Below are 14,194 nucleotides of genomic sequence, written 5' to 3'. Positions count from 1 at the left end.
GCGCGTCTGCTGCGCGGTCGCTCTGGGGGCGTCATAAGTAAGGAGCCGGGAGGGAGGAGCAGCTGGGTGGCGGGAGCGGGGCGGCGAATGGAATCACAGGGGGGCGGGGCCGCAGGGCGGCAGCGGCGGGAAATTCCAAGAAGCAGCGGGCAGCGGGAAATTCCCAGGAGCAGCGGGAAATTCCCAGGAGCAGCGGGCAGCGAGCGAAGGAATCTGCAGGCAGGAGGCGGCAAAGGCAGGCAGGAGCAGCAGCAGTGAGTGGGGCGACCAAGCCCTGTGGAGGGCTGAGCGGTCACACTCTGTGGTCCCCTACGGTCCCCTTAAGTAAGGAGCCGGGAGGGAGGAGCAGCTGGGTGGCGGGAGCGGGACGGCGAATGGAATCACAGGGGGGCGGGGCCGCAGGGAGGCAGCGGCGGGAAATTCCAAGAAGCAGCGGGCAGCGGGAAATTCCCAGGAGCAGCGGGAAATTCCCAGGAGCAGCGGGCAGCGAGCGAAGGAATCTGCAGGCAGGAGGCGGCAATGGCAGGCAGGAGCGGCAGCAGTGAGTGGGGCGACCAAGCCCTGTGCAGGGCTGAGCGGTCACACTCTGTGGTCCCCTTAAGTAAGGAGCCGGGAGGGAGGAGCAGCTGGGTGGTGGGAGCAGGGCCGCGAATGGAATCACAGGGGGGCGGGGCCGCAGGGAGGCAGCGCGGGAAATTCCAAGAAGCAGCGGGCAGCGGGAAATTCCCAGGAGCAGCGGGCAGCGAGCGAAGGAATCTGCAGGCAGGAGGCGGCAAAGGCAGGCAGGAGCGGCAGCAGTGAGTGGGGCGACCAAGCCCTGTGGAGGACTGAGCGGTCACACTCTGTGGTCCCCTACGGTCCCCTTAAGTAAGGAGCTGGGAGGGAGGAGCAGCTGGGTGGCAGGAGCGGGGCGGCAAATGGAATCACAGGGGGGCGGGGCCGCAGGGAGGCAGCGGCGGGAAATTCCAAGAAGCAGCGGGCAGCGGGAAATTCCCAGGAGCAGCGGGAAATTCCCAGGAGCAGCGAGCGAAGGAATCTGCAGGCAGGAGGCGGCAAAGGCAGGCAGGAGCGGCAGCAGTGAGTGGGGCGACCAAGCCCTGTGGAGGGCTGAGCGGTCACACTCTGTGGTCCCCTACGGTCCCCTTAAGTAAGGAGCCGGGAGGGAGGAGCAGCTGGGTGGCAGGAGCGGGGCGGCGAATGGAATCACAGGGGGGCGGGGCCGCAGGGAGGCAGCGGCGGGAAATTCCAAGAAGCAGCAGGCAGCGGGAAATTCCCAGGAGCAGCGGGAAATTCCCAGGAGCAGCGGGCAGCGAGAGAAGGAATCTGCAGGCAGGAGGCGGCAAAGGCAGGCAGGAGCGGCAGCAGTGAGTGGGGCTACCAAGCCCTGTGGAGGGATGAGCGGTCACACTCTGTGGTCCCCTACGGTCCCCTTAAGTAAGGAGCCGGGAGGGAGGAGCAGCTGGGTGGCGGGAGCGGGGCGGCGAATGGAATCACAGGGGGGCGGGGCCGCAGGGAGGCAGCAGCGCGAAATTCCAAGAAGCAGCGGGCAGCGGGAAATTCCCAGGAGCAGCGGGAAATTCCCAGGAGCACCGGGCAGCGAGCGAAGGAATCTGCAGGCAGGAGGCGGCAAAGGCAGGCAGGAGCGGCAGCAGTGAGTGGGGCGACCAAGCCCTGTGGAGGGCTGAGCGGTCACACTCTGTGGTCCCCTACGGTCCCCTTAAGTAAGGAGCCGGGATGAAGGAGCAGCTGGGTGGCGGGAGCGGGGCGGCGAATGGAATCACAGGGGGGCGGGGCCGCAGGGAGGCAGCGGCGGGAAATTCCAAGAAGCAGCGGGCAGCGGGAAATTCCCAGGAGCAGCGGGAAATTCCCAGGAGCAGCAGGCAGCGAGCGAAGGAATCTGCAGGCAGGAGGCGGCAAAGGCAGGCAGGAGCGGCAGCAGCAGTAAACTGTTGTTTATGAAAATGGAGGGAACACCTTTCACGACTGATGCAGATAGCACTTGGAGCTCTGTGGGAACTAAAGTACCATCTTGATTAAGTTTTGAGAATCTTCATTTGTCATTAGCATGATCATGTCATTATTTTGATTTTGATTGTTAAAGGGGCTTCAGAAGATGTATGTTTTCACATAGTAAGAACGTTTTATTATGGCAAGAACGGCATATAAAAAATATTTTCCTTTCAGCCGAATTACATACCACATGCTCTAATTTAAGCAAAGTGATGTACAAAACTGTTATTTCACTTAATATGTTTTTTTACATTAGAGCTTTTTCATTCTTTTCCTTTTTTATGAAAGCGAGAGAGACCCTTTGTCACCAAAGTTTTTTATTGCCATTTTATCTCTTTAATACTTCATTACAGGTAGTCTGGAGCAGTAACCTTTGGGGACAGTATCCCATGCTCTGGGCCATTCTAGGTTTTCCAGGGTCACCGAGGCCAGAATGATCAGGTAGACAAACTCTGAACCTGCTAATACGGAGCCTGTAATTTAAGAGTGGAGCTATGGGGGCTGCAGGCAGCTGCTGCGCTCTCTCTCTCCAAGAATGCATGAGGGAACAGACAATTCTCCTCCATCACCTAATCTGCCCTTCTCTGCCTCTCTTACCCTCACCACCCTCCTAAAAGGCCGTGTATGTTCCATTCATGGCACATTTACCACTAACTCCAACCACGTGGATAATGTCAGCATATTTAGGACTAATATTTCTCTCAGAAGTGGGAAACAAGTTGATTTGGGCCAGGAACGCATGGCATTTCCCATTTCAGTGGACATATCTTGTAATCCCCAGATCTGTGATTTGTGATGTTGGCCAGAATCAGAGATTCTGACCCTCTGGTATCATTATGATACTGGCTCTCCTAATGCCCACACATAAATGTAAGGATCTCGATATGAAGTCTTAATATCTTGTTGTTGTACCTTTAGCCATTTCCCTGTATTTCTTTAGTGTGTTCACTCTAGAGTACCTGTTCTTCAGCTTCTCACTTTGTAGGTGGAGTTTGGCATGAAAGACCAGTGTCTGATTCAGACATCTCAATATTCTAACTTCAGATGTTAATCCTGACTGCCAAAACAAATTGAGCTGAATATAATGACCTATTGTGATTTTCTGTGACTGGGCTCAAGTAAACAAATGCACAATTTGTTGTTACCTGCTTGGTGTTGTGGGTGTCTATTGTTCTGCCATCATTGATTGATGGAAAGAGAAAAGGCTACGACGAACGGTCCTTTCTTTGAGTTTAAAAGAGGCCCACTGAATGACACAAAGGCCCTCAATGTATGCCTTCAACCTTTTGCTTTTGCTTTTTTGGCCCATCACAACTCTCTCTCTATCTCTCTCTCTCCCTCTCCCTCTCTCTCTCTCTTCCATGTCAGAATGGGGAATACCATGCAGATCTCAGTTTACCTGGTCCAAATCCTTATGGTTGACCTCACTCTCAGTCAAATATGCTTCCATTTGCCAACTGCCTCTGAGCACAGGTGGTAAATGGAAGCAGAGCAGCTGGTGCGGGGTGGGTGGCAGAAGGCAGTAAGCGAGAATGGTCTCAGAGCATGGTAGAAGCTGCGGGTGGGTAGGGAGCAGCATTCTGTTCACCTCCTTTCCATGGATGTGGGTTGGAATAGTGCATGGGACCAAGACATTGGTGCAATTGCAGCCCTATCCATGTAGGTTTTTTACCTGTACCCAGGAAATGCTGGTGTGGGAACACTGGGCAGGTTATAATTGGGCACAGTGGTATCCTGACCAGGAATACCACACCACCTATAATGAGGGCCAATACGCTTACAGGAGGGTAGGGTTCCATTTTGTATTGCTATGGTACAACACTTATACATTTTGTTAAACAAGTTATATAATATTGAAAAAAGCACTGAAAATGGCTATCTGCTCAGAACAACGCCCCAAATAGTAAATCAGAACATAACAGTAATCTATTGCAAATGTACATCATTTGTTCCAGGCAGTTATAATCAAGAACTGCCCTAATCTGAATCCTCTCACAGCCTCTCCTCCTCTCAGACTTTCGCGCTGCATCCATTAGCAATGCGCTACCATCCCAGTTTCATGATGGACTCCCATTCACTGAGACAACATTAGGTGCAGGTTACTGATCTGAATTATGAAGGTGTCCGTCCTCAAGCAGTTCCTCTCTAATTGCAATCATCATTTCTAATTATGAAGAAGCCTGACACAATGCAATCTATCCCAGACACAGCATAGCACCGCCTTATGGTAGTCCTATTGGTGGGAAACCTCTATACATCTGCACGCCCCAGGCTTTAACACCATTGTGAAGTCTTTAGTGGGCCCAGTAGAAAACATTGCAGCAGAAGGCCTAGAAGGACCTGCTTCTGTCATGCTACTTGCAGTCAATCAATTGCTTCCACCCCTCGGGAGCTGCGAGACCACCAATTAGGTGATTATTTGTGTTAGTCTAAAACCCCAAATAAATAAATACATCAATAAATAGATGGCATCGGAGCATACACACTTAAGCGAATTTGCATAAATGAGTGTTTGTTTTATACTGAATCAGTTAATATCCTTCAATTTTGATATGCAATCACAATATAATGCAAAATACTTACAAGTATGTTATGCTATTATCAATGAGACTTTTCTAAAGTCATATAACACTGACAGGCAGATTCATCTGCCAGGGAGGAGTTCTGCTTTTAAGAACAATCCAACAAGCAAAAGTGCACTTTTGATTTAGGTCATTTTTACATTCTACAACACAATGAATGTTTATGTTTATGATTATGTTTACAGATTTGTAGAGCGCATGGCGTGGTATGGTGTTCCAAACAAGGAAAGCATATTGTTGGCAAAAAGTGGCCATGTTAAAAGCCCATGTGATTGTTCCAAGACCTCTGCGATCCCATAGCCGTGAAATTTGCCTCGAATTCATGGCATGCCGCAGGGTCTTCTGGACTGCTGAACAAAAACAGGAAAATGAAAGACTTTGCAAGCTCATCACAAAACCAGTTGGGCAGGGGTCACTTGCCAATTCCTGCATTCTCAAAGCAGCGTCACGATTCAAGGTTGGCGAGAGAGCTGCTGCACGCACACACAGCCACGAACCACGCAGAGAATGGCTTATGTTTCAGTAATAAAAGCCTGGTGCGTAGAATGGCAACTAAGCAGAAAGGTCAAAAGGACAACACATATTTAAAATGTCAGTTTTCATCACTCAGTCAGGAATAAACATGCTGCACCGAACCATGCATATTGTTGGCTGATATTTAATATAATTTCGGTTCACGAGGCTGTTAGCCATCCAACCCTTAGGTCTCCTCTTCGTATTTCCATATTCCTGGTTTTCTTTGCATTTTAAGATTTCTTTGCCCCCCTGGCAGGAAGATTTCTCACGATCAACAATGGTCGCCTAGTGTTCCCTTGGAAGGTGACCAGATGCATTATCACTGCTTATCGTTGCAGTTGTGTGCAGTGTGTAGTGAGTACTCCAAAGAGAGGGCCTGGTCTTGTGACTGTCTTCTGAAGGGCAGAGACATTGTGACTCATACATCCAGGAGCCCTCACTCCTGTCTGTTCTTTCAAAAGCCAAATATTTTTTTCCTCTGTCTTATCTTATCTTCTTGGCCTCCATGCCTGTGGTCCTGTCCAGATTGTTGGGCATCACAAGGCCAGCTTGGCGCACCATGGTTCGCCGGATCAGCACTATGATTGAGTGGAGACTCAAAGACAGTTTTTTTATACAGAGAGAAGGGAGCAGCAGCACTGTTTCAGTCCAAGAGATAAGGTGGGTTCCAGTTGCCTGTGAAGCTGGCTTTGGACCAGAGTGGTACAACTCAGGCATAAATTGCAGTGCTTGCACTCCACAAGTTTTACATTATCCAAGATGGAGTTTTCTTAAGTGATACTGAAACATGAGCATGCGTAATTCATTAGCTATTAACTGTGTCTTCAAAGAGGGCATGATGTGCCTTAATTGCTAAACCTCACTTGACAGAGGCATTGAACAGATGCTCACCTGCTTCATTGCCTGATGGGATGCTCCTGGATGCCTCTGCTGCACTACTTTCCACCACAGTGGAGGGGGTCTTTGTAGAAGGAGACAAGTAGGAGTTCAAGTTCTCATCAGTGGCTCCCAAGTTGTCTTTTTTGCCAGTAGTCAAGCAACTGAGCGGTGGTACCATGGAATACGAGCTAGCTGCGAACCCTTAACCATTTTCTTCTCCCACACTGCCAGCGCCAACAGCTCAACCTGTGGAACTGTCGGTGGATCCAACTGCAATAATGACATCATTAGATGTAAATATCTCACATTTCTAGTTCCTCCAAACTCCCTTCAAATATTCCCACTATGAGGAACTTGCAGAAATGTATACCCATTCCCATACCCTTCTTCTACGCTTCATTTTGCTCGATTGATTTCTGGACTCCTCTGAGTAGTAATCTTGCCACCTTAAATGAACACCAAGGCTCATGAAGAGTACTTCATTACACAAGTGTGGGGGCAAACTGGTGAATGGTAACTGTAGGAGATGACATTATTATAGTTTGAATGTACTACCATGGTATATTGTATTTATTTTATTTTGACAGTTCTATATAGAACAAACTCGGCCCAAGGGTATTGGAGTGCCTTACATGAGCAACAGTTATATTTCACATGGTCAGATTCATTTTCTTTTTAGGCACGGGGAGATTACGTGATTTGTCCAGAATCACAGGATGCTGAGCCACTGTTGAGACTCTAACCTGGTTCCCCAACTCCAAAGCTGGCAGCTCTGGCCATTACTGATGAGAATTGTTCAGAAGAGAAGCACTCCCTTTTAATTTTAATTAACTGAACTATTAGCTGAATAAGTGTTTTTTAATAATGCGTGCTACAGTGGTGGCACGTTTGACATCACGTGCCTGCTAACTGAACCTTCCTACCTCGAGTGTTAGCACACTCGACCTCTGTGCACTGTTGCTTGGAAATATTTTCCAATGGAATTTTCAAAAACGCTCTGTAAATATACAGTATTAACTTAGATTTTTATTCTGATTTCCAGAATCATTAAATCACTCTGTATTATTTTCAAACATTTAGAACTTGTACATAAGCACATCAATTCACATATTCATGTTGATCATGAACAGAGAAATAAACAATGAATTGCATTCAAACAATACATAGAATCAGAGCTTTAAATCCATTTCACTGAGATGCCCGATGCATTTCGAGCCTGAGATGGCTCTTCTTCTGGGGCCTGAAATCTAAACATATAAAGACATACTGTGCGTTCCTGACAAGCAAGGGGACAAGCAAATTTATTCATTGGCCCGAAGCTTTCATGAATAAATTTTCTTGGCCCCTTGCTTGTCAGGAACTCACAGTATGTCTTTATATGTTTAGATTTCAGGCCCCAGAAGAAGAGCCATCTCAGGCTCGAAATGCATCGGGCATCTCAGTGAAATGGATTTAAAGCTCTGATTCTATGTATTGTTTGAATGCAATTCATTGTTTATCTCTCTGTTCATGATCAAAATGAATATGTGAATTGATGTGCTTATGTACAAGTTCTAAATGTTTGAAAATAATACAGAGTGATTTAATGATTCTGGAAATCAGAATACAAATCTAAGTTAATACTGTATATTTACAGAGCGTTTTTGAAAATTCCATTGGAAAATATTTCCAAGCAACAGTGCACAGAGGTCGAGTGTGCTAACACTCGAGGTAGAAAGCTCTGGCCATTACGCCACATCCTCTGAACTACTTATGCTGCTGATTACATGTAATGTCACTGTGCCAACATTGACTTTCAATGTTTGCATTAACCGGTTAATAGACTGTTTAATAAAGAAAATTCACCATGATGCAGGTTTTGTGAGCGGTGGTTACCTCTGCTAATCAAAAGTCTCAACTCACAATGGTTGGATGGTTCAAAAGGCATTGTTGGGATTGGCTTTTCTTGGTTGTTTCGTTTGAGTAACAACGGACCCTCTCACCTGTTTCAGGAGAGAGGGGCAGTTCTTACTCAAAAGAAACAACCAAGGAAAAGCCAATGTCAACAATGTACTTTGAACCAGCCACCCATTGTGAGTAGAGACTTTTGACTAGCAGAGGTAACCACCGCTCACAAAACCTGTGTGTGCCCTGCTCTAGCTCAGGCACCACTGGTAACTGCATGCCCTGCCTTGTCCTTGGTTGTGCTAGCTCCATGATAGGGCACACTAATGCCCCACAACACACTCACCGCAGTGAGCCTGACCGTGGCTCACTCCCCAATGGAGTCATCATTTGTTGCACTAGTCAGCATCGCACCTAGCAATCAGGCTACTGGGACTTCAACAGTTATTGTGAAAGAGGGAAATGGCCAAGGCTGCAGACAAACAATGTGAATTCATGTCTCCCACAACAGGTTCAAGGTCATATCTGGTGAGGCATGAGTCAGTTGAGACCAGGCAGAAGCATCTGTAGAAATGTACGATTTATTGTACTGCCAGACCACTACGGAGCCCAACAAGGGGAACAGCAGAAAGAGACAAGAGAAGGAGTATTTTACAAGTCAGATTTTATGTTTTATCATTTATAAGCCTAGGCACCACTCCCGAGCCAACGGACCACGCACGTAACCTGGGCTTCATCCTGGACTCCTCCCTCTCGATGACCAAACAAGTCAACGCTGTCTCATCATCGTGCTTCAACACCCTGCGCATGCTCCGAAAGATCTTCCGATGGATCCCCACCGAAACCAGGAAGACAGTCACCCAGGCACTCGTCACCAGCCGACTGGACTACGGAAACACCCTCTACGCCGGAACCACAGCCAAACTACAGAAAAGACTCCAGCGCATCCAGAACGCCTCCGCACGACTCGTCCTGGACATCTCCCGACACAGCCACATCTCCGGCCTCCTGAGAGACCTGCACTGGCTCCCCGTCAGCAAGAGGATCACGTTCAGACTCCTCACCCACGCACACAAGGCTCTCCACGACCTGGGCCCCAAGTACCTCAACAACCGCCTGACCTTCTACACGCCCACCCGCCAGCTACTGTCGACCAGCCTTGCCCTCGCCGCCATTCCACGCATGCACAGAGCCACCGCTGGTGGAAGATCCTTCTCCTACCTGGCAGCCAAGACATGGAACTCCCTCCCCATCCACCTCCGGCGAACCCAGGACCATCTCTTCTTCAGGAAGCAACTCAAGACCTCGCTTTTCGAGCAGTAACGGACCCCTCTCTCCCCAGCGCCTTGAGACCCTTCCGGGTGAGTAGCGTGCTATACAAATGTCATGATTGATTAATTGACTGATTGATTGATTGATTGAAGTTAGGGAATATCCGTACACTAAGACTACAGCTGGCATCCTATTTAGCAGAGATAACCAGTATGGGAATTTCAGGCGAACAGCCTGCTTTGTACATGACAATGAGTTTAGGTGGAAAGGTGGGTGACCTCACTTTATACTGGGATCAGATTGAGGTCAATATTCGACTGCAGTTCATAGCCAGCAACACCTAAGAAAACTCCAACTTACATTGAAACTGTTTCATAGTGGGGATATTTGAAGGATTTTGGGAGAAACCAGAGGATGCAGCTGTTTGCATTACTGGGGTCGATATTGCACTTGGATACATTTGGATGATCAGACATACCTGGGGAAATGTGCTACTTTCAGAGGCTGGCAACACTGTGTGGAACTCTGTCAGTTCTGCGGGTTGAGCTGTTGGTACCAGTAGTGTGGGAGAAAGGACCGGATAAGTGCTTGCAGCCAGCTCCCTATTCTTGGTAGTCCCCTCTAAGTTGCTTGGCTACAGGTAAAAAAGATGCCACATAAGCCAATGAGCATTTCAGCTCTTCCTGGTTCCTTTTACAAAGACTACCTCGGGTATGGTGAAAGATAGAGACAGGCATATTAACCAAGGTACTCAGAGCAGTTTATACAGAGAAATAAAACCTACTAAATGTTCTCTGAGTATTATAACGATTAATATTATTTTGACATATTTATATAACTGTCTTATATATAGACTAAATGGGCGTTTCCATAATACAATCCCTGACAGCAGTAGCATTTGTGCATCACCACGTTCTTCAAAACGATTAGTTCCAGCAAAAGTCGCTGAAATTCATTGTTCATTTTCATAAGTAAGATTCAAATTGCTAGGGGACATTAGCAGCAGTGCCAATGAGGGGAACTTAATACAGAGTGACCAAGAACCAACCCCACTTTATCAAAAATACATGGCCTTAAGGCAGTAATTCTGTAACAGTTTGAAATGAAATGTCTCAAAGTACCTCTAAATGAATGAAAACAAGTATTGATCTCAGTCCAGGAAATTGAATTTGTGGATTCAGACTTGGGACTAATATGATCTAAAATTGCGTTTTCAGAATAAGGATTACATTTTGATCCTATTCTATTTTGCAGATTTTTACAGAAATGGATGACCATCCATAAAGAAGAATCTTCATCTTTGTCATTTTAGGTAAGTATAATTATAATTTCAAAAAAATTATGACAGTTTTTTAATTATGAAGCATAAACTTTGCTGAATTGGCAAATTGTGCTATATTTGCTTGAGTTACATTTTAGTTGTGGAATGTTTGCTTTTCAGGGGTACAGGGTGGGAAGTTAATTAAGTAATATTTATTTAACAATTAATCATTCCGTGTTAATTTTTAGTTGAATTCAAATAATGTAAACTGTGCTATACGTATTTATTTGAGTTACATTTTAGTTGTGGGATGCTGGGTTTGCAGGAGTACAGGAAGTTAATTAAGTAATTAATAATTAGCAATACATTATTAATTATTAATTATTATTTTATTAACTATCAATTGTGTAAATTGGGCTATAATGATTTATTTGAGTTACATTTTAGGTGTGCGATGCTGAGTTTGTAGGGGTCTAGGGTAGGAAGTTAATTAAGTAATAATTAATTAACAATAAAGTATTATTTGTTAATTAATTTTTTTTTTTTTTAAATGTAAGTTATGGTACAGTTATTATTTTAGTTACATTTTAGGTGTGGACTACTATGCTTGTATGGGCACAAGGTGGAAAATTAATTAATAACTGAATAACACTTCTGTATTAATTGATAATTTTGTAATAGTTATTGTGTAAATTGATTAATTGTTTTTAGTTTATTAAATAGATATATGCTTTTTTAATTTTAATGTATATATTTGTTATTAAGAGTTTATTATTTATGTTTACATGGATGGGGTAACTCATATATGTAATGTTTTTGAAGTGACATTTTTTCCTTACTCTTCTTTGACTGTAGTAGGAATAGTAAAATTAATGTCTTCATAGTTGAGCCCTTTCCCTACTGTTGTGCTGTTTGGAGTGGGAATAGTAAGTTTCACTCCCTCCAAAGTCCAACATTTTCCCTACTAATGTACTGTTTGGAGTGTGAATAGTAAATTTCATCCCTCCAAAATCTATCACTTTCCCTACTGTTGCTGAGACTGGAGTTGGAATAGTAAGTTTTACCCCTTCAAAGTCCAACATTTTCCCTACTGTTGTGCTGTTTGGAGTGAGAATAGTAAATGTCATCCCTCTTAAATGTATCGCTTACCCTACTGTTGCACAGACTGGAGTGGGAATAGTAAGTTTTATTCCTTCAAAGTACAACAATTTCCCTACTATTGCACTGTTTGGATTGAGAATAGTAAATTTTACATCTGCAAAATCCAACGCTTGCCCTACTGTTGCAATGTTTGGAGTGGAAATAGTCAATTTAACCCCTTCAAAGTCCAACACTTACGACTACCTACTGTTGTGTAGACTGGAATGGAAATAGTAAATGCCACTTCTCTGAAACCCAATGCCTTCCCTGCTGTTGCTTGAACTGTAGTGGGACTAGTACATTTTAGCCCTTCCGAAGTCCAATGTTTTCTCTGCTGTTGCAATGTATGGAGTAGGAATAGTAAACCTAACTCCTTCTAATTCCATCACTTTCCCTATTATTGCAGTGAATGGAGTAGGAATAGTAACTGTAACCCCTAAGAAGTCCAACACTTTCCCTATGGTTAGATAAACTAGAGTGGGAATAGTATATTTAATATTCTTAGACTCTAATATATTTAATAATATAGGTTGATTAGATTTTATAGCATTAATGGTTTATTTTTCTTAATTTGTTTTATGTTTATAGTTCTTTTGTAAATTTGTTTTGTAGATTTTTAATATTATCTACAAAACTTGTTATAATTTTTCTTAAATATATATATATATATATATATATATATATATATTCACTGAAAAAACCATAGGTTATAGACCATATATAGTTAGGAATTAGCATTTACAAAACCTTGAAAATTCACTGAAAAAACCATAGGTTATAGACCATATATAGTTAGGAATTAGCATTTAAAAAACCTTATTTTACTCACACAAAACCATTGAAATTCCATATATAGTTAGTTGCACTAACTATATATCGCGCACCCGCAATCCACTGCTGATGATGTCACATATTACATCATTCATGACATGGTCAGTGACATCACTGATGACATCACTGATGACATCTCAAATGACATCACTGATGACATCACTGATGACATCATCCAGTGACTGTGTGTTTCTGTAAAGTTTAAATATGTTTTACATATTGAAGAATGAGTAGATGTAGAAGTGTCTGGATGAAGGATTTAGTAGGTGCGTGACTGACTGTATGAGTGAGTGATTAAATGTGTCTCACTGAGTGCATGGGTTAGTGACTAAACTGTCTTAATTTGTGCATCATTATGTCTGTTGTTCTGTAAACTGCTGCATGTGTTGATCAGTAGCTATATGAGTAACTATATGGGTTATTGATTGATTGCCCAAGTATTTGTATGGGAGACTGAGTGTGTGTGTGGCTGGCTGGGAGGTGTGTGACTCTGTGCAGATCAATGTGTACTTGTATCAATGATTGTATAAGAGAGTAATTATGTGTTAGTATATGTTTCAAAATGTAAGGTGCTCTATGTTTAACTGTATAGATTAGAAAATGGAAGTGTGATTGATTCTTTACAGGACTGACTAGGTGTGTGAGTAACTCCATGGATGAGTGACAGAGTGTGAGAGTCTGTATAGGTGTATGAGTGCATATGATAGTGTTGTAAAGATGAGTGATTGTATGTATGAATGATTGTATGGGTAAATGAGTGAATGTGTGTGTAAACATAGGAATCACTGAGTGCGTATGTAGTAACTAGTATTGGTGTGTCAATGGTTTCAAAAATTATACTCTGTATTTAACACTGGGTGTAACAGAGGTTATATTAAAGTGTGAGGAGATGCATTGTATTGTCACATGAATGATATCATCAGTGATGTGGTCATTGATGTCAAATGAGATGTCATCAGTGATGTCATCAGTGATGTCATTTGAGATGTCATCAGTGATGTCATCAGTGATGTCACTGACCATGTCATGAATGATGTAATATGTGACATCATCAGCAGTGGATTGCGGGTGCGCGATATATAGTTAGTGCAACTAACTATATATGGAATTTCAATGGTTTTGTGTGAGTAAAATAAGGTTTTTTAAATGCTAATTCCTAACTATATATGGTCTATAACCTATGGTTTTTTCAGTGAATTTTCAAGGTTTTGTAAATGCTAATTCCTAACTATATATGGTCTATAACCTATGGTTTTTTCAGTGAATTTTCAAGGTTTTGTAAATGCTAATTCCTAACTATATATGGTCTATAACCTATGGTTTTTTCAGTGAATTTCAATGGTTTTTTAATAGCAAATATCATAAGCTGTCGAATGTCAAGTACGTGGTAAGAATTTTTTTTTTCGTGTTTATGCACACTGATCTGCTTTGATTGCTGCCCCCCACCCCTCATTTCTATTAGGAGTACTCTCTCTTTGCAGATAGTGAAGGGTAGTTAACGCAGCCCTTTGCCCCCTTTGTAATCCGTCGTGCCTGCTTCTCTCTCCATTTGATTGATTGTTCTCTTTGGTTCATTCTCTATTTACAAACAAGCACAGAGTCGCAATACTCTGTTTAGTCTTTGCAGATAGCGAAAAATCGTGTAAAAAAACAAAAGGAATCGAGCAAAATCAGTAGGCCACTAATGGGATCTCTTTTGACCTCGCTAAAATAGAAACATTAGGAACAACCTGTTGAAAATAGCAATGCGTATGTATATAAGCGGCGTTCATTTGTGTTCACAGTACCCCTTGTTGATTGTTTCAATCGAGCATTGAAT

At 43.7% G+C, this 14,194-nt stretch overlaps 1 pseudogene; it reads right to left on the bottom strand.

The window, feature by feature from the left end:
* Nucleotides 1–14,194, bottom strand: part of LOC144821659 (protein MAK16 homolog pseudogene) — a 107,976-nt pseudogene that overhangs the window by 59,490 nt on the left and 34,292 nt on the right.

This window comes from Lissotriton helveticus, chromosome 2_2, assembly GCF_964261635.1.
Source record: "Lissotriton helveticus chromosome 2_2, aLisHel1.1, whole genome shotgun sequence".
NCBI classification, from domain to species: Eukaryota; Metazoa; Chordata; class Amphibia; order Caudata; family Salamandridae; genus Lissotriton; species Lissotriton helveticus.
This window is presented reverse-complemented; position numbering and strand designations above follow the sequence as displayed.